Here is a 20,027-nt window from a genome sequence, read left to right on the forward strand (position 1 = left end):
TTGTGAAGCCTAGACTTTCAAATTTTACAAAGTTGGGTTATAAAATTCTTAGAAAATAGGGAAATGGTTCATTGGTTTTTCTATTTGAAAATAAGTCAGTACACCATTGTGTCAAGGCACTGGGAAACACAGTGCTACCAACTGTGAAAACTTTCATGCGAGAATTTATTGCCTTTTTTAATGTATAAAAAAACCAAATTGTATCTCTTAATAGTTTTTTTTGGAATTAAAAAAAAAAAATTATTTAAAAATCTCTGTATTTTGAACTCAATTCAGCTTGTAGCTACGATGTTTGAATGTGTTTTAATTAACCAATAATAATTAAAAAAAAAGAAAAAAAAAAGTAATGTTAGCTTTTCATTGATATACACCCGGAAAAAAAAATTGACGGTTTCTTTTTGATGGCAATTAAATGTTATCAGATAAGATACCACTTTCTATCAACTATGAAAAGGCAATATAATTACATTTAACACAAGATAAATCGTAACTGAAACACTTACGTAAGTGTATACTTTCACTTACTGACATTAAATTAATTATCTTTGTGTCATGCTTTGCATTTGAAAACGCTCAACAAAAACAAACACTTTTGCTTACTGACCTTCGAGTTGGTCAATTTGAAAAGGTATGAAGTAAATAACAACAATAAATAACAACAAAAAAGCTTACCGTCTCCACTGGTAACTAGTACGTCACAGAAAAACACCACATCTCAAACATGAAACTATGACACACAACTTTAGAAATAATTGATTGCCTCGGTCTACTCAGTTAAACGATTTTCCCTTGTACAGCAGAGTTAAATGCCACACAAATTGTTTCACTTGCCGAAAAATTGCCGAACGAAATCGCTCCGTGCTACTATAGCCACACTGTACTCGGGGAATACCAAACAACCACTACTGGTACATTAGGTATGTATAAAAAATGAGGATCGTAGGAGCATGGACCCAATGAGTCAGTGCCTACACACATACAACACCAATGAATCATAACGCAAGGATGACTGTAGCATTACACACACACACACACAAGGGTTCAGGGCACCACTCCTACCTATATTCTCCCCCACCACTGTTATAGATCTGGTTGGGTTTTTAATGATCGTTTAAAACGAAATTATTGATAGCGAGGATGATTCATAGAAAAATAAGCACTAGCCTTGGTGATTAGTAGAATTTAATTGGGTACAACATATGTTCGCTCTTACACGGTAAACCATAAGTATGATATCGCAAAAACACACACAATGTGTCATCGGATAATTTCACAATCCATTTCATTTTATCACTGACAATTATTTCAAAGAACTTGTCCAATAAATTCATATTTTGATGACAGCTTGTAATCATATAATTTATATACACGTATTGATATTTTTGTTGTTTGATCAAACTAAATACAAATAGTTATTTTCAGAGAAATCACTATAGTCTATAGAGTTGCAATGACAAGTATTTTTTTTATGGAATAAATAGGGCCTACTTGTTTAGATTGATGTTGTGTTCTTATAAGCATTCCACATCTTTGAGATGTTTAGATAACAAATGCTGGTGCTCTCTTATCAATCATGACCTAAATTCAGCCTACATAGATAATGACAAAAACAGCACTGCATATACAATAACTAACTTCCAAAGAACCAACAGCGACTGGGATTACAACATAAATTAAGGGTTTTGACAAACAAAGAAAACAGTTAGATGAGGAAGTTTATGCCCACAGTACCTGCATCTTCAAACACAAAGTGATCCCATATTGCAGAGATTGATGAAGCCAAAACCTTATAAATAGATAACTTCACAGGGGCAACGAAGGTGATTGCCTCCATGCTCCCTGGTCATTGCCTTGGTGCCCTTCAAATGCTCAGACAGTAGAAATGTACAATCTCCTAATAGGGTGCCCTTTACCAAGGAGAAAATGCCTTGTTGCCCCCTGCCCTTTCAAAAACAAGGCATACAAATACAGGCCTGTTGTAATCAACAATACGCTAGGATAGGAGTAGACGAGACTCGAGTTCAACCAGTGTGTTCTACATACGCTAAACATAGAATCGCCACGATGAATGTTTTGTATACCCCAACCATGCAGTTATGTGCCGGTAATCTCTTCAGCAGACTCAATTGTGGCATTTAAAGTTCTGAATTCTTTTTTACTACTTGTATGTTCCGAGTCAACATCATCAACCTAAGGGCCTGTTTGAGCATAGAGAAGCCTTTGTCTATGGCTTGAGGCAGAAGACATTCCTCTTGAACTACTTCATTTGCAATCCAGAATGTTACCAAACAAGTCCAACCAAATTCTTGCATCACACCCATGTCTGATAATACTGTATTTTGTAACAATCCATAGTTTTGTATATGTTACTCAATGGAACATTGTCCACATTTTTGGAAACCAATAATAATAAGGAATAATAAGGAAAATTTATATTGCGCATGTATCCACCTAATAAGGTGCTCAAAGCGCATGAAAAGAAGAAAACAGAAACAAATCAACAGAAGGAAGAGGGAACATCGGGAAAACACAAGAAATAAACTACTGAAAAGCTGTTTGAAACAAATGAAATTTCAATTTGTCTTTAAAAGTGTCCACGGTGCCACTATCCCGAATGAATGATTTCCCTTGCCTTAGCCTTCACAAAATGTTTCAGACGCTACTCAAAAATCATCTTCTGCTACTCAATAATATTAGCATTCAGTCTGCACAAAGTATAAGTTCAATCTAAGTTTGTTGCTATGGAAAATTCCCTGACAAAATAAAATCGTTCCCTGGAAACAAAGAAAGACTACATCATGCAATACGCATGCAAGATTGTTCAGTATCAATAATAAACAGTACTACCTGCATATTCTGCTCAATGTACACAAATACCCAACACAGCATTAAACCTGACTCAACTGCACAGGACCAGCTGCTTCTCAGTATTACATGACCAAATAAGTACACCAATCTGCAGGTAGCCTTGTTGTAAAACCCACAAAACAAAAACCCCTAATTTGTTTTGTGTTACCCAATTGAGAATTTCAGACCGAGTGTGGTACCGATTTCAGGGATACTGCGCTTCCACAGCTGATTTGAATAACACAGCATGGTTCCATAATAAAGGAAACTACACACATACGCAGGCAGTGTCCTTTTTCATTTTTTTTTCCCAATTCAGAATTTCAAAGGTCATGCAGTCCTTTGTTTAGGCATCTCTTTCTCCTACATACAAGAGCTAATTAGAACAAAACAGCATCCAAAGACATGTACTGGTACGTAGGCCTAAACTCTTCACCGAATCTCTGAGCCATACTTTCAGGACAATAAGTTTCTTCCTTTCCATTTTGATTTCTTGATTACGGAGAAAGAAATCTTCACCCATACCGGGAAAGTCCTTTTCTTGTTTAGCTTCAAGTCACATTAGTTCTTTTTCTGTCCTTAATAGGAGCGTTCAATCTTCCTTAAGGTGGGGGGTTGACATGACTGCGACTGGATAGCTAGCGAGACTTAACCCACTACAGACCTCTACAGACCTTCCTTCGGAGAACGAGTCTCTACACTTGATAACATACCCTCTTGAGTATAAACACAGAGGGCAATCAGATAAGCGTAACTAGGGAAATCACGTAAGACGCCCACATATCTAAGTGTCTGCTGAGGGAGGATGATGTAGTTGAGTGATCAGAGATCTTCATACCAAACATGGTCAACTCTATTTTCCTGTCCTCAGGGTTCACACCAAACAAAAGAAATTAGGCATTGTTTCATTTATGTTTTTTGTTTAAGTCACAAAAAAAAACAGTAGCTGTGAGAAGCGATTACAATGTTTCATGTTTTTTAAATTAAAATATACATATTGGGCATCCACTTAAGGAATACAATGTAAAGTGGGGCATAGCCCACAATGGTGTCATAACTATCTTGTTCGATGAAGAAAAAGAACAGAAAAAAAGAGCAGCTTATTTGAAATTCATGAACAAATCTTTGACCTTGTTTGTTTTGTTACAAGGGAAGTTTTGAGCGCGCATGTAATACAAATTATTTAGGCCTATATGTTTACAAGAGGATGGTGTTCAGTTATTGAAACTTAAAAACTGGCAAAAGATAAATCTGACCTGTTGTTTGTGTTTGAGTCAAGATTTATTTATTTGTTTTATAACTATTTGTTTTTGAACTTATTCAATCAGGGACCCCATCAGTGATTCCAATGTTCTCTCAAGTTGGGACCCCCACACATGAAAAAAAAATCAGAGAATCATATTTCGTCGAAAGAATGCAATCAGATACCTGCTGTATGAAAAGTTACTCCGTGCCTACACCATGAAATCTCCAAGGAATTCCATTTGAATGTTACTTGAATTATTCATCAATATCCTTTAAAGTCAACAACACCACATGACTTTTCTCATCAATCGTCCGCCAACATTCTAAATTATATTCCACCAAGTCTGGATGAGGTACTGAGCTATGAAATATTAGGGCAAGCTAAAAACTGAAACCAAAACCTCTGTAATCGATGTATTTTCATACTTGAGTTCCTTGGCAACAGATGGATGAAGGAAGGACAAATACATGAAATATTAGGGCATAAACCAAAACCAAAACCAAAACCTATATCGATGTATTTTCAGATGAAAGAAGAATACTAAATTAATATCATGAAAATATGGAAACATAATGTATAATTATGACAAACCAGACTGCTAACTCAGCAAAAAATTAAAGGCCTCCAATACAAACAAATAATTATGGCAGAAACTAAAATTGATGTATTTATTAAATGAAAATTAGTATTTTGGAAACACAAATTTAAAGACAAATGAATATTTCTAACTCAGGAAATGGTTATTTTAAATTTAAAGGGCACAATTTGATCAAGAAAGACACGATTCAGGGCAAACATCAAACAAAGAAATTTCTCGGCAATGGTGTTGAAATGTATGCAGCATTGTTCAGATTGAGTGTGGGCTAGCTACCCACTTCCTGCCACAAAAATGTGTAAGGTGCTTCATAGGGCACAAGAGTGACTGTACTGCACACCCATATGGCAGGCAACACACCTGTGTTAATACATTAACAGACCCCCGTCTATAACAAAGAAACCTCATAAATGCCCATAGACTTGTACATGGACGGCAGACTCTAGCCGGCCCGGCTCTCTGTACATGAACTAGAACAAAGACAAAGAAGCAAAATACTCACTGGTTTTAAAAATCCCACATTGGAGGCTGATGATGTCGATGGGTTTCACTTGCGATTCAGTTAAAAAAATCCTTGGATAATGGCACGACGACTTCGATTGAGAAGAGAGAGTTCTGTAGTCAGCGTTAGAAAATTTTCACCGGTTTCTTCTACACAAAGGCTTCCCTCTCTGTTCACCGAATGAGAGCGTGAGTCAACTGAGGATCACCACAACATAGAGATCCCCTTTTTATCCTGCAAGATGGAATGGACCATTGACCTTTACCCTGTGGTGAACTCACTTCCTGCCCTCCAAAACACATGACTGAATATTGATCTCGCTTGCTTCATCCACAGCACAGCTTGATCTTGCATTGTCTCTGCAGTAGGGTTACACTTATGACATCACAGCCACCCCAAGGCAATACCACTCAAGGACACCCCTAGTGCTGAAGTCCCATTGACCAAACAAAAGCTGTTGATTTGCTCCATGCCACACTGAGTTCATTCATAAACTCACACTGCTATAGCTCATTATTATACAGATCGGTCGTTCCATTTTGAGTATAGAGGGGTGTTATATATGTAAAGCTGTGTGTGGGTGTGTAATGTTGTTCTGAGAAATAGAGTGATGTCACAATAACCAATAGAGGCATTCTTGGGTAACTAAAGTACATCTGTTGGTGGCTTATTAAAGACGTGCTGATTTACCGAGAACTACATTATTCATGTATTAATCTGTTTAAACAATCCAACCTACATAAAATTATGCAAAACGAACAGGGGGGGTTTGCGCCTGTGACTAAACGCTACAACTCAATAAGACGTGACACACGTTCATCCTGTGCGTAGACCGCACTGTCCATTGAACCACTGACTAATCATCGTTTGAAGGGGGTTAGTAATAGACGCAGTATGATCATACGCATCGCGATTTTTGACTGAGGGAGGGCTTCTGCGTTCTTTGTCAAACCTGTTTTGAAAAAGGGCAACCTATACCCTACATCTATATTTTTAATGGTGATAACAGATCAAAAGCAGGCCTGATACTTCACGGAGGCAACGGAGGCGATTGCCTCCGTTGCCCCTTGCCATTGCCTTGGTGCCCTGGAAATGCTCTAGTAGAAATTTACAATTTCCTCATAGGGTGCCCTTTGCCAAAGAGAAAATGCCTTGGTGCCCTTGCCTTTTCAAAAATGAAGCATACAGGCCTGCAAAAGCAATTTTATTTTCATGTAATAACTGCAATAAGGTTACATAATTATTAATTTATTTTTACCCTAGCTCCATGTTTACCCGATGTGTGATAAGCAGCACTGAGAATACTACTGTAAGGGAAAAGAACAATAGGGACCCTACTTTGGTTCAAATCTACTTGATGAATAAAAACGTTCAAAAAATGATCTTCATGGTATTTTTTTTCCAGAAGTGTATCCCTAAATAAGCGTTCAAATAAAAATAACTTCATTCTTGAAAGATGTGTGCACACTTCGTATGATGATAAACTTCCACACTATTTATTTATAACGACTGTATGTAATATTTGTCTCAATTGTTTTTGTATTTCAAAACAAAATCTCATTTGAAGTTTTGTATCATTATTTCAAATCTTTTATTTTTCAACCATCTTTCATAAAGAATTTCCTTAAATTCATTCTGTAAACTTGGCCACATGTTGAACTTTTTATCTGCTAAGTTAAACAAAAAAAACTTCTAACCAAAATGGTCAGTTGGATAGGAATTCTAATTTAATTTCTACCTCCATGGTCGATCAGCAGGCTATACAAACACACTACATTATTGCCTTTACTGCAAGAGTCAACATATTTGATTAGTTTTATTACCGAGTTGAAAAGTTGGAGGTCAGCTCATAGGCTGGAAGCCAGTTGGGAATTGATCACCTCTGGCTGAAGGCAGGCAGAACCGTACTACCTTGACCGGAAGGTAGTAATGCAGCCTATTGGTTACAGCATGGTTGAAGGCAGACCCAATGTAGCCTTGACCACTACATATGCAGGTAATGATATACAACAATAGCATTAAGCAGCACAACATGACTGAATACTGACCGGAGTGACCGGTGCTGACCGTTCACAATGCCATGGACATATTACAATGACAATCCAATCTACTTTTCAGCCTTGAGTCGGAGTGTCACAATGCTAATGACATCAACTGGTCAGTTTTACTTAATCCCTCACAATCCACATCGGTCACACAGTTCGGCTTCAAGGTTTCTATCAATCATATAACAAGCGGGTAATAGAGTCAAGGGGGAAATCATTGACAAAGTAAATATTTCTAACAACAAGTAAATTCTCGGTAATAAACAGGTCTCTTGCAACACAATTGTGAATAATAATATTAATCCATTATCATACCAGGATGTGGGTTAATGTAATAATAGGGCAATAAAGAAACATAAGGGCTGTCCACCTGTAAACAAAATCCAAGTTTCAAGTACCTGTACGTCACAACTGTCTGTTAAATAACAATAGCCACTTCGTATGTAAGTGAACTTTGAGACCCGAAAATCTCTCGAACAATCAGGCACACTGGATTTGTCCGGACTTTTTTTTGTCATTCTACAACTTGAACAAAGGGCCTTTTTTTTTTGTATACATGTAGTTATTATGAAGAACTGTTTACTTGTGACAGAAATCCTCCAAGTTCTTATTTTAGTCTACCTTGAAAAAATATGGTTAATTGGTTTGACGTTTCGACCCTGGCAGAGTCTTTCTCTAAAGCTATTAAATGACAACACAACAAAAATTGACAGGTAACTCAGTGTATAACAACATCCCCTTCTAGAGTACTTTGTAACCAGAAGGGGATGGGCCCTCATTACTGAATTCTTTAGACATAATTTGGGGTTGAACAAAGAAAAGATCGACTGTAGAACAGGACTTTAACAATGTGCCTGCCATAATATTTTTTACCATTCAAGCTTGAAGGCACTGGACACAATTTGGCAGGGCCTAATAAATTACTCCAAATATTTGTTAGCATAAAAACTTACGAGGCTCTATGGGTATTGAGAGTGAAATAGACACAATTACCACCCTTTCATAATTGCCTTTGTGCTCGATCTTGAATGTTAATTGTTTGTGCTTTCTTTGTCGATTATAAAAGTTGTCATTGCCTGAAGAAATTACCTCTTTCTCAAAAACTATGTTACTTAAGAGGGAGCCGTTTCTCACAATGTTTTGTGTGTACTATCAACAAGCTCTCCACTACTTGTTACCAAATAAGTTTAAATTTTGAGTGATATTATTATGTGTCCAGTGCCTTTAAGGGCGTTTTCTGACCACCAGATGACGTGAATACTAACTGACGCGAAGGTTTTCTAATCCCTCCCACCGACCCTGTATTGGCTTAGTTCCACATCATTAAAAAGCAATTAGGTCTCATCACCATTATCACCACAAGACATTCTCTTTGTTTCAATATGCACCACCTGTATACTGAGATCTGTTGATAAAGGATGAAAACCCACTCCCCGCTGCTTTCTATGGAACGTGTTGACATTGTTAATGTCACCCAGGCTAGGGCAGTACAAATTAGGTACAATAAAGCAGTGCCCATTGTCATGAGCATGGGGGGGGGGTCTACTGCGCATAAATTTGCATCAGCAATGAAAATGATCCAAAAGTGAAACAGCTGATTGAACAATGACTTATGATCTGTAGCTGTTGCATGAACAGTCGCCTGACACAAAAGTGGAAAAGGTTCCGATTCAAAATAGTTCGGATGTGACGCTCGTATATTATCTGTAGAAGAAAAACAATTACAAGAGAGGATTTTTTTATTTTTCGATAATTCATCTTTTATATTCTTTTTTTGTTTTTCATCTATAGTGCGGCTGCCATGTCATGCCCTAGAGTAGTTCTTTGGGGGAATTTGACACACCATTATCTTGACATTTCTTGTTACAATTTATCAAAATAACATGGATGACGTGGCTGACCCTCTAGCCCACCTTGTTGGGCTGTTATGACTCTTTTTATCCGTCTTATCACAGGCGCAATTTACACTTAGATATATCCATACAACTAGGCAAGTGCCAATTAAAGAATAGCAGAGGATTTCTGTTACGAATACACTCATTTCTAAAACCCTTAGAATTGCTAATGTTTTTTTTTTTCTGGTCAAAATTACCCTTTTTTCCCAGTACAATTTGGCATCCCACAGAACAAACAGCCTAATGAATACATACTTTACAGGGTTTTCTTGGGTCTTAAGTTTCACCCAAGCAGTTAACGTTATTAAAACTCCTACAAGATTACCATTGTGTGCATGTTTTAGTGAAGACTACAAAGGCTTTGTTCTCTATGCTAAACAATGACATCAATTGCATTTATATCTCTCGGGGGGGGGGGGGGGGGGGGGTTCCCAACACTAAATTGTGTTGCCTTCACTTTTCCCAACAATAAAATGCACAGATGGAAAGATGGAAATCTCGAGAGGGAGGGGTACGTCACATTATATCAACTTTGCTTTAAATGTCACAAAATGTCATGGGTGTACTGTATACACAAAGGCGCTAAAAAAAAGACCCACACAGTAATGTAAAACGCATGCTATAATGGTGATGTTTCAGAGCAAACATAAGCACACATTTACTGAACCACTCTAAACTAACTTCGTAATCAGGTGGGAAAAGAATATTCAAAAGAGAATCCACAGTGTGTTGTTTTTCACTTTTAACAAATAACATATGATATTCCGCACATAGAAGCAGCATTCACTTTGGTTTTAACAGTGGTCCCCTAGGCAAACGCCAGTTTAAAGGCATTGGACACTATTGGTTATTGTCAAAGACTACCCTTCACAGTTGGTGTATCTCAACATATGCATAAAATAACAAACCTGTGAAAATTTGAGCTCAATCGGTCATCGAAGTTGCGAGATATGAATGAAATTAAAAAAACCTTGTCACACGAAGTTGTGTGCTTTCAGATGCTTGATTTCAAGACCTCAAATTCTAAACTTGAGGTCTCGAAATCAAATTCGTGGAAAATTACTTCTTTCTCGTGGAAAATTACTTCTTTCTCAAAAACTATGGCACTTCAGAGGGAGCCATTTCTCACAATGTTTTATACTATCAACCTCTCCCCATTACAAGTTAGGCCAAACAAAATAAATGTTGTGTTTACGGTAACGGCCCTAAAAAATTCCAGGTAGGTAGGTAGGAAAATAATTTTATTTTGTAATTTTATTTTTATTTTTAAGTTCTTGAATTTTGAGTTATTTGTTAATATTTTAAACCCGTTACCATGAATTATACTAACCTTGTTCGACTCATCAAGTTGTAAACCCTCATGTTGGAAAGTGGTAAAATATAAAAGTTTATAAGTTGTTTTAGAAAAAACATAACATAGGTCAAGTTGCAAGCGCTTTAGAAGTTACAAGGAAACTTTTTATCTTACCATTAAATCAGGGCCATGTTTTAAATGCTGACATCAGTTTTACCAACTTTCAATTTGAGGTGTGGTTATTTTGTTCACATTTTTCATTCCATTGTTGTACACTTACTTGCACTTTACCCAGACTGACGAACCTCCGGGTTGCTGTGTGAAAATGATGTCACTCAGTAGGCTCAGTGGTGCAAGGTGTACCATAACATTAACAACAGAGCCGAAACTCACAACTCACATTTTCCCCAAAATAATATAGCAAAATGAATAAACACTTTTGAGGGTCAAACTTATTATTTTGAATGTCAGCCTGATCTGATCTGAATGTGTGTTGTGAGTCTCTGGGTAGTTTAAATATACTTCAAAACAACTCAAAAGCTTCCCGATGGCCAGTTCAACTAGTGTCTGATGGGTAATCATACTCCGAAGAAACAAATCACTAATAAAACAACAATGAAAATTGGAATTGAAAACTTGAACTGTATGTTTTATTTCAACGGCAGAATCACTTGTCTACCATAACAAGTTAACTGCAGGCGTCTCTCTTTGTTTTTATCCACTTTCAGAAACTGATTAGAATATGTCTTCAGTTATTACAAGTCAAATGTTTTTTTGTCATAAACGGCGAACCTTTTTCTTCTTGTCCAATTATTTCAGAGGACAATCAATTTCAAATTTTCTGTGGCCCAAAACATGTGGCTCATATTGCTAGATTTAAGCATGGTCACATTTTAATACTTGCAAAGTAACTAGCAAAAAAAAAAAGGTTTCACGCAATGTGGCATGATTCTTTGAAAACTGATACAAAAGCTTACAGGCCTAGCATTTCCTGGGTCCGTAAGGACGACGGCGCTGAAACTAATTAGAATATGTCTTCAATTATTACAAGTCTGACAATGGTTTTCTTTTCATAAACGGTAAACCTCTTTGTCCAATCATTTTAGAGGACAACAAATTACAAATTTTCTGTGGCCCAAAACATGTGGCTTTATATTGCTAGATTTAAGCATGGTCACATTTTAATACTTGCAAAGTAACTAGCAAAAAAAAGGGGTTTCACGCAATGTGGCATGATTCTTTGAAAACTGATACAAAAGCTTACAGGCCTAGCATTTCCTGGGTCCGTAAGGACGACGGCGCTGAAACTAATTAGAATATGTCTTCAATTATTACAAGTCTGACAATGGTTTTCTTGTCATAAACGGTAAACCTCTTTGTCCAATCATTTCAGAAGACAACAAATTACAAATTTTCTGTGGCCCAAAACATGTGGCTTTATATTGCTAGATTTAAGTTCGACATCGTGCCAGTCTCCACATTGGGACGTCGAACATTGAGCACAAACGTGATAAAAGTTTGGCCCATGGTGATCTTCGAAAATATTGAGAAATGTCTTGCTGACATCGATGTTTACTAGCTTCAACTTGGCTGGCTGATGGAGGCACTTTTCTGTTTTCAAGCTAAACAATTTGTTCATGTTACCGCACGAAGAACTGCCTGACGTCGACGCCATGTTTTGATGCAGTTTTCATTCGCAGTCTGTCCGTAGTGTAAAACGTGTTGTAAACGTACGCGGCCGGTCACCCACGTGCTGTACACCACTGACAGCTACACCATGTTTTGTTGTGGTGTCCAATATGCGGCCGGCTGCCAGGGGCCCAATTTCGTTTCGTGCTGTACCACTGACAGCTAGCTGTACTGTACTGTTGTACCGTGTTTTGTTGTGGTGTCCAATATGCGGCCGGCTGCCAGGGGCCCAATTTCGTTTCGTGCTGTACCACTGACAGCTAGCTGTACTGTACTGTTGTACCGTGTTTTGTTGTGGTGTTCAATATGCGGCCGGCTGCCAGGGGCCCAATTTCGTTTCGTGTGACATTGGATCGCCCCGAAGTACGCTGTGAACACAGCGGGTGCGTCGGGGCCGGGCATCGGGTGGCGCGTGCACCTTTCACAGAAAAAATTGTGGGCCGGGTGCACAAGTTTTGATATCGCCATGATTTTTGCAAAAATGCATTATTACACTGGTAAGTCGTAATAAACAGTTTTAAAGTGAGGCAACATGTTAAAATTCTCATTTTAAATTTTACCAACTCACAAAATATTTAGAAAAATGTTTTGAGGTCGGCAATTCGGCCGCAAAAAATTCAGGTCGGTCGGGTTACCGTAAACACAACATTTATTTTGTTTGGCCTTACCAAGAAAGGTTTTATGCTAATAATTATTTTGAGTAATTACCAATAGTGTCCACTTTTTTTAAACACCAGAAGACCAGTCAGAACTCACTCCTATCCGACTGACAAGGTCAGCTATAAGAAGCAGCCCCGTTTCATCTGAAATATAAATCGCTCAAAAGGTGATTGACCAGTCAGTGAAATGACAAGATAACTGCATGGTTCTGCTGGCCAGTTAAAAAAAATGATTAAGGGCAAATACTGATTAGGTCAATTCAAAATCAGTGGCTGTGGCTGTTGATCACCACATAAAACATGAGCTAAGCCGTAAGCTGCCCTTAGCAACATCATCCTTAACAACAGACGCAGACAAAACAAAGCATGGGCTGCCCTTAGCAACAGCATATGCAACAACTCGAAACAGCCGCAGCGACAGCCGCATCCAAAACAATAACATGTACTAAAACATATAGGCTGCCCTTAGCAACAGCTGAAGCAACAGCCGCAGCCACCAGTCTGGACTTGGTTTTACTTACATGTGCATGTAGCATTTCAAGCAAACACTGATTTCAACGAACCTTGAAAATTAAAGGAAACCACTAGATTATTATAACATTATAATGTCAACCAAAAACGTTTGTGGGAAAATTGACAATCAGGGAAACTGCTAACAGTTGTTTCCCTAATATATAATAACGTGGTAGAAACTCCGTCTAGCCGACTTCCCCGTTATTATTATTAAACATGTTCTCCAACAAGAGAGTACCACTTCAATAACTGACTATCGGGTAGTCAACAAAAACATAGAGCAAAGATTATAAATAAAACAGGACCAAAAGAGCAGGTTGGGAAACTCCATTTTTATACATAATTCCAGGGTCCCATTCATGAGAAACCTCTAATCTACAATCCCGGCCAAAAAGCTAGGGGCACTGTGAAATTAAATATGCCCTCTCCCTCATTCATTTGAAATATGGGTCAGTGAAAAGGGTGATGAACCAGGGCAATGACAAATTAACTGGTCCATAATGTCACTAAAAACATTAAGGGCAAACCCTAATGAGCACCCATCCAGTGTTACCTTTTTAGATGGCATGTGGAAACTGCTGTGGATGTCCTCAATAATTGTTTCACAAATAAATGTTTTAAAAAAACCTTTTAGGACTGCAAGTATTTTTTTACCCAAAACGTGCCCATACATCTGTAGATTCGGTATACTTGACGCAGCTACGTGCACATCCCTCAGTATCAAATAAGATTATTTGAAGAATCAATAGTCTTCCATCAATGACAATCTCATGGGTAAATATTAAACACGAGCTACAGGTCAAATTACGGGCAATGACAACCTCCTGACAGTCCCGACAGAGTTCAGCAGAGGCTGTCATATTAAGCGGAACAACACTTCAAAGTCCATGGATTTTGTGGGTCAACCGTATGTTAACATTCTTTTAATACTTATTGGTAAGTACTCAAAATAATTATTAACATAAAAATTTACTCGGTAACAAGCAATAAAGAGCTGTTGATAGTAACAAAACATTGAGAGAAACAGGTCCCTCTGAAGTCACTTTTTTTTCTCACTTAAATAATTATTAAAAGACTTCAGGCCTTAGCCTTTTTTAGGCATCTGAACACACAAGTTGTGCAACAATGGCGTTTTTTCTTTCGCTATTACAATACCAACTTCCATGACCAATTGAGTCAAAATTTTCACAGGTTTGTTGGCCGATAAATGTTGGGATACACCACGTGAGAACATGGTACCACAGAGTCGTCAGGCACCAAAGAATCATTGCTCACGGAAGCAGGGAAACTTTCAGCACTTAGGCCTACTTCAAGCATATTTCACGGGTTAGCTGTATTCCAGCTAGCTAAGAACTTTGAGAACTGAAGCAAAGAGTAGTGATTGCAAGCAGAGCCAACAAGTTGGGCCCAGATGGCTACGCAATCACTGGCATTACTTGTTGGGGGGGGGATCACCAACAGCCAGTCAAAACAAATAATCATCATCCCATTTTGACAGGCTGACCAGACCATGACCAGACAAAGTAATTGCAAGAGATACTACTTGATCTTGTGACCTTGTTTTATCAGACAATGACAACACTGATAATGGAATGGATGTGGATTTATTTAAGATATCACTGATATCAGGCAGTGACACCAATTGTATCCTTATTTCAAGGGCTGCTTGTAAGAATATGTTACACTAAGTGCCTGCGTTTAAAGGGAGTGGACACTATTGGTAATTACTCAAAATAATTATTATCATAAAACCTTTCTTGATTACGAGTAATTGGGAGAGGTTCATAGTATAAAACATTGTGAGAAACAGCTCCCTCTGAAGTGACGTAGTTTTTGAGAAAGAAGTAATTTTCCACAAATTTGATTGCAAGACCTCAGAATTAGAATTTGAGGTCTCGAAATCAATGCATTTGGAAGCACACAACTTTGTGTAACATTGGGTGTTTTTTTCTATCATTATAATCTCGCCACCTCGATGACCAATTGAGCCCAAATTTTCACAGGTTTGGTATTTGATGCACATGTTGAGATAAATGAGAAGACTGGTCTTTGACAATTGCCAATAGTGTCCAGTGTCTTTAAGAATATGTTACACAAAGTGCCTGCGTTTAAAGCTTGTATGGCAACAGGCTTTGGATACTTTTCACCATGCGTCTCTACTCCAAGCTACTAATACACAATAAAAGTCTATGCATTTAAACATGGCCTTTTGATCCCCCAATCAAACGGATAAACTTTCTGGGGCATTTATGAATGTGCTCCAAATAAAAGGGATAGACCTGGAATTACACAGAGGGCAACAGAGGACGGCCTCTGTTGCCCCTGGTCATGGGATGGCCTTGGTGCCCCGTTAGAAGTTTCCCATAGACTGTCACATGGAAGTGCCCCTTGCAAAATTAAAAGTGGCCCTGTCCTCTCAAAGATGAAATTCCAAGCCCATAGGAGGCCCCATAATTTTGTCATGGAAGTCTGCACCTTGGTGCCAAGTCCACTACAATAGGACTAGTGCCGACAATGCATTTACCATCAACCAAGAAGCTGTGACCACTGTTAGATGATCACTCCTGATCAGCTTCACACTGTTATATTCCTGAGAAAAGTTTGAGTCAGCACCACCACAGCAATCAATTATCCACCAAACAGGACAATCATGGCAGAGTTATTGTGGTTCAGGAGTGGGCAGTAACCAGACACAATCAAGAGGGATTCCAAAGGTTGATGACCTTTCCAGATCGCTGCTGGCATTTATACAAACTGGGTACAGATGTGCAGTACAATAAAGTCTGAATTTAATCAATGGTAGAAAGAAACATATTCCATGTTGAAATGTATTGTGTCTTCAATTAATTTGAGCTGGGCCTAATGAAGGCCTCGAAAAATTACTGTTTTTTTTTTCAGATACTACGTGCTAGTCAGAAGTCTTGGTGCAAGACATTTCTTGTTACGGGCGATGCTGGCACTGTCGGTGAGTTGGCCGCGCTATGTGTGAAAGATAAAATGAGAAACGTCTGGCACCAAGACTACGCGCTAGAAAGGATCCGAAAACTGTCCGCTTAGTTATAACAATGCAACAATGCAACACACGGATGTACAGAGCTCAAGCATGTCAGAAAATGGATAAGTTTTACAGAGTTTCTTACTTTATTATGGCTACTCTTTTAACCAAAATGGCATTTATGAATGGGAATAAAAGAGAAGTGACTCATTCTTTAACTGTCGTTTAAAACCTTGCACACATGGGGGTCGTTGCCATGCTATAAATCACACAGCAACGACCCTGCCAGTTTTAAACGGCCATTTAAGAACTACCCTTTTATTCCCTTATTTAAAAATTTAGGAATTTATTTTTTACCCACTTCAAATTTAGAAATTGATTTAGCCTAGATGCCACTAAAGTAATTTGTTCAGCCCATGGGAAAAAATCAAATAAAATCGAGATTCAAACTTTGAGGCATAAAAACTGAAAATGCTATTTAATACTGTCGAAAACTGCTCTACTTCTAACCCAGTGAGCTTTTATTGCCATTAAGTTGAGGAGTAGTTACCAAACGTACCTTCCCTTTAGCTTACGTGTCAAAATGACAAGCAAGCCTATCAATCTTTGATACAAGAGAAGCGACAAAATATGAATATTTAATTGCAAGCCGTTTTACAATGTACATGTACACAGTGATGTATGGACTGATTTTAAACAATGCTTTAAAAAATATTGCATTCACATAATTTGTCTCTTAAACATTTCATCAGCATTTAAGTTATTGCAGAAAACCAAATCAGTAAGAAAATCAAAAAGATGTAATTAAAAATAAAATTTAAAAAAATGAATAAAATAAATATTTATTGGTAGTTATTAGTCTTTATAAAAGACATTTTGTGGTGTTGTTATAATCAGTTTTTTTTTTTTTTTTTGGGGGGGGGGGTTAATTTATGTAGCCTTCTATAAAATAACTCTGCTGGGGTCAGAGCGTCAGGCCATGAAATACTTTTTGCAATTTACGTATTTGTTAGCATTGAAAATATGTGCTCATTTTACACAGTCAATAACAAAACATACAACACAACAATGCATTGCTAATTACGTATCCACTGTGACAGATTTAACCGTTGACGTTAGAGCGTATCCCAAGGCTGTGCACGCATAGCACACGAGGCACACAACAGTACACATTAATCAATGTCTGTTATACATGGCGACTGTAGTTTAGGACCATGTGTTTGGGATCACCAACAGACAATGAATGCAACCAGATGATGCATCGTTTGTGACGTAGGTGGATGGATGATGTATACAGAGCAAGCCATGACGAAATACACTACAGGCAATGCGCTGTCGTTGCTATTATGAGGCCAAATAAAAATAAGAACACGCTTAGCATCCTCGCCAGCTTCCTTTTTACAGGCCGTTTCCTTTTTTTAAACATTTTTTTAACAACATTTTTCTTATATGAAAAAAAGAGGATAAATTTTAACGATCATCTCAGACGAAAACATTAATTTTTGTAATACAGCCAAGCTGTTTGTGTTTTAAAATGTGTCGTTGGGCGACCTTCCTTTTTTCAAAAAGGGAGGATGCTAAACAAGTTTTTTTTTCTTTTCTAAATAGACATTATACATTCAGTCTCTGGGTGACACTTCAAATTATTGATGATTCACTGTTTTTATCAAACTTAAATTATTATGATGTGTTTTAAAAGCCTAAGGGATAAAGATGATGTATTTTCTGGTCATCATGTCCTCAAGTCGACGAAAATCTATTTTTAGTTTCTCATCATCACCACATCTCCAGTTTTATTAATGATGAAATTTCGTCATTCATAAGGGGGCCTACTTTATCATGCAGTTACAGTGGTCTAAATCCCTGGTTACATATCATCCAGGAATTCAAAACATTGTTGGTTTTTATGGACTTGTTTAGAATTATATTGGCGATTTCATTCACACATAATGAACAATGTACACTTTCAATGTGGATTTCTGGGGGAAATTTCTTCAGTTCTGTTATAAAAAATTATTATTTTTTCAGTTGTTACTATATAAAAGCGAAGGCTAGTATGAAACGCAGATGTAAAAAAAAATTTTAAAGAGTGCAGGGCCCCGGGTACTGCCAAAAAATCTTGAATGATTTGATGCAAACGGCCCCAGCATGCTCTGGATAATAATGGCGGTGGAAATTACAGTGACATGCTTGCTGTTCCTTGCTCTTAGTCGGCAGACATTATCGCAACTACCTTGCTCTATGTATGCTTGGCCTAAGTAAGTAAGAACACAGAGACATGCTAATGTAATATTAAAGTTGCCATTTGGAACAAAAAGAACAAAATATAAAGCAGTTTAAAGGAAGGTTGACCTACATTTTAAGTGTTTACATTTATACGCACATCTAAAATGTAGTAGTACTTTATAGTAGCCGGGTAGGTAGGCCTAATTGTAGACCCAGTTAACTGGGCCGCTGTACTCCTTTTTTCAAAATTTTGACATTCTCTGTCGTGCTAGTAATAGTATGACAGATAGGCCCTATTAGATAATGTCAAAATTTCGAAAAAAGGAATACAGCGCCCCAGTTACTGTGGGTCTACCCTAATTGTAGTTGCGATACAGAACCCTCCGTTACCGCAACTAGCCGCTGGCGTAGCCGCACTCCCGCAGGCAGGAGGGTTAATGATATTGCAACTAGCCTAATTGAATAAACTCCCGTTTGCTTTGTACCTTTCTGACTCTCTGAGTACAAAAAATACATGTAAATCAGAAATCGAACTTAAGTAGAACTAGAAGAATATGCCATCGGTGTGTAATGCACTGCAGCCTATGTAACTGGCTGCTGGGGCGCTGTTCTCCTTTTTGTTTCCTTCGAAATTTGTCATTATCGATCGGACGAATTTCGATAAAAAGAGGAGTACTGCGCCCCAGGGCCCAGTTAATGGATCTAACTGCAGCCCATGACTAAAATACCTAGGCCTACCTATGACCGAAGTACTAACTGCTGTATAAATATTCTTCACTGTACATCCATCGAGTTAAAATAAAACATCAACAAAACAATAAAAACAATTCTGAAAATTTCTGAAAACAACATACCATTTTTGAGCAGAATTCGACCCTTCCCTTGACGACATGAGGCGGCAGGCTCTCCTCCCTGGGCTACACAAAGCTACACCAAGTACAAGCTCCTCATTTTGGGGTCAAATAGCAGTTGAAATGTCAGCAAAAGTGACTCATTTCTAATATAACTGTACTATTTAGCAGCAGCTTTCACTGTAAGTGTAAACCGTACCGACCGCACAGCAAGGAAAGTATCGCACGTGTGAGTCACCCATAAAAATTGGGTTTTAAAGTTTTCCCTCTCGGTTGACGCTGGTTCCAACGAGCCCCTCTTGACTTACCGTTCCTTGGGTGGGGATACCAGCAGCAGAGGGTGAAATAAATGGGTGGGCGTGGTAAGTCCAAAGAGGAGGACGTCCTGGGTAGAAAGAACTTGATCGCGGATGAGAGTGGAGGGTGGTCCCCTGTTTTTAATTCATGAGCCTTGAAGTGTGACGTCTCAAATGTTAAGGGTGTTATATGTGGGAGCTCTAAAAACGGGGATGACGGGGTGGATGAATTTTAGTTGCCATAACTTTTTCACACTGGAATCGCGATCCCTCCATCCTTCTTCTTGGAGACAGACCTCCTCACGACGTGCTCGCAACTCAAGGAAAAGAGCTTAACAAAGCTGCCTGTTTGAGCTTCTGAGCTTGATGCAAGA

At 38.1% G+C, this 20,027-nt stretch overlaps 1 protein-coding gene across 4 annotated transcripts in view; it reads right to left on the reverse strand.

Annotated features, from left to right (window-relative positions):
• The window catches only part of LOC139951130 (protein gustavus-like), a 29,958-nt gene extending 10,140 nt beyond the window's left edge, over positions 1-19,818 (reverse strand). Inside the window, exons 1-2 of one of the 4 annotated variants that reach the window (XM_071949976.1) lie at positions 19,361-19,659; positions 13,294-13,335 (exon numbers count right to left, since the gene is read on the reverse strand). The gene's annotated coding sequence lies outside the window, so the exon portion shown is untranslated. The other 3 variants (XM_071949975.1, XM_071949974.1, XM_071949973.1) reach the window with 3 other exon arrangements.
• Between the last annotated feature and the right edge of the window lie 209 nt (positions 19,819-20,027).

This window comes from Asterias amurensis, chromosome 18 (genome assembly GCF_032118995.1).
Source record: "Asterias amurensis chromosome 18, ASM3211899v1".
Classification (NCBI taxonomy): Eukaryota; Metazoa; Echinodermata; class Asteroidea; order Forcipulatida; family Asteriidae; genus Asterias; species Asterias amurensis.